Genomic DNA, 2500 nt, shown 5'->3' on the forward strand with positions numbered 1-2500 from the left:
GACAGGTGTGTTGGGAAACCTAAGCAAGCGAGGCTGGCAAGGCAAGCCACCCAAGGGAACAAGGCACCTTGCCACACACAAACCCATCCACGAACGACCAAGGGAACAAGGCAACCTTGCCGCACACATGCCCATGAACGACCAAGGGAACAAGGCACCTTGCCGCACACATGCCCATGAACGACCAAGGGAACAAGGCACCTTGCCACACACATGCCCATTAACGACCAAGGGAACAAGGCAACCTTGCCACACACAGACCCTTGCATGAACGACCAAGGGAACAATGGATGTGAGGCTGGCAAGGCTAGGTCACGGCAAGCCAAGCAGTCAGGCTACACAATTGATGTGAGGCTGGCAAGGCTAGGTCATGTCAAGCCAAGCAGTCAGGCTACACAAGGGAACAAGGCACCTTGCCACACACAAACCCATGAACGAACGACCAAGGGAACAACGCCTCTTCCCACACACAGACCCATGAACGACCAAGGGAACAAGGGTATGAACGACCAAGGAACAATGCGTATTGCCACACACATTCCCATGAACGACCAAGGGAACAAGGCTACCTCCCAAACAAACACACATGAACGACCAAGGGAACAAGGCTTCTTCCCACACACAACCCCATGAACGACCAAGGGAACAAGGCACCTTGCCACACACATGCCCATGAACGACCAAGTGAACAATGGATGTGAGGCTGGCAAGGCTAGGTCATGTCAAGCCAAGCAGTCAGGCCACACAAGGGAACAAGGCACCATGCCACACACAAACCCATCCACTAACGACCAAGGGAACAATGCATATGGGGCTGGCAAGGCAAGCAGGCTACCCAAGTGAACAACGCCTCTTCCCACACACAGACCCATGAACGACCAAGGGAACAAGGGTATGAACGACCAAGGAACAATGCGTATTGCCACACACATTCCCATGAACGACCAAGGGAACAAGGCTACCTCCCAAACAAACACACATGAACGACCAAGTGAAGAAGGCTTCTTCCCACACACAACCCCATGAACGACCAAGGGAACAAGTTTACTTCGTACACGAACACCCATGAACGACCAATGGAACAAGGCATCTTGCCACACACATGCCCATGAGCAACCCAATCCCATCCTCATCGGTCTAAGGAACAAGGGGCCTTGACAAACCATGAGCAGATTTCTAAGCAAGTCAAACGATGAAGGGAGCAAAGTGTAGTTCCTACTTAGTACATAGTAAATTGAATATATGAGTTCCAATCCGATCAACTCGTGTTCTTTCGAGTTCATCTAAGCCACCTATGAATACCTAAAAGCCTTATCTGCCTGCCTATCACCAGGCGACAGGGACAAAAACCCAAATATGATATATTTTCATTTCAAGTCCATTCGTCTATGTTAACAATGACCCACACAATGTTTCAATGGCATTCCTACTTGATTTGAGCGACATTCCAACAAGTAGGGAACCAACGCTTCAAGGCGTGACCAAGGATAGGACACAAACATTTACGCCTCAAACATGACATTTTGTTTTTTTTTTTCATTTCAAAGCTTTTCATTTATAATAAAAAGCATCCCTACAAAATTTTGTGTCAATCCGAATTAATTCGAGCGAGTTATGGACGATTTCGCACAATTATGCATCCCTGGGCAAATCAATATCTGTTCCTGTCACCAAGCTCTTTGTGCAATATGTATATATAGGGGAACCATGGGACTGCTGCCCATTGGCGCCCCAAGGATGTCCAGCGCCCAAGGCTCTCGAGGCTGGCACGCTCGAGGCATGGCCAAGACGCCCGCTCTTGACGAAAATGGGGCCAAAACGCCCCCCATTGGCGCCCCACTCCCGTGTCCCCTCGCCCCCAAGTCGTGTGTGTCCAAAAATTATGCATCATCAGGGAAATCAATGTCTGTTCCTGTCACCAAGCTCTTTGTGCAATATGTATATATAGGGGGTACCATGGGGTCTCATTCTCATAGGTGCCCGGCATGGTTGATGGGCAAATAAGAATCGTGAGGCTGTATCGAGCACACACGAGGCAAGCCAAGCCAAGCCCCACGACCCATGAAAGAGGCCATCCCCCCCAACACGTTGCCTTGATTTCTCGAACGGTGACCTGAAAAATAGCCCCATCTCCTTGAGTCTCCTCGACGTTGTGCCCATACACTAGCCCGTTGCCTTGATTTTCCTCGACATAGGGCGCAGAAACTAGCGCCGTTGGCTTCACCTGTGCCTCGACGCCGTGCGCATACTAAGAAATATACATCCTCAGGGAAAGCAATGGGTGTTGCTGTCACCAAGCTCCTTGTGCAATATGTATATATAGGGGGGGAGCAGTGGGTGAGCATGGCAAGGGATGAAGGTGCCAGACTGCCTTTGAGCGCGAGCTTGGGTGACTGTTGCTTGATTCCTAGTCGGTGGCATAATACCCCTCCGAGTGGGGGCCTTGGCGTGGTGTGGGGATGCCTCGTTAGGTCTCTGCGACACCGATCCAGGGTTGTGG

The sequence above is a fragment of the Lactuca saligna genome, unplaced genomic scaffold (assembly GCF_052625555.1).
Source record: "Lactuca saligna cultivar CGN05327 unplaced genomic scaffold, ASM5262555v1 scaffold_348, whole genome shotgun sequence".
NCBI classification, from domain to species: domain Eukaryota; kingdom Viridiplantae; phylum Streptophyta; class Magnoliopsida; order Asterales; family Asteraceae; genus Lactuca; species Lactuca saligna.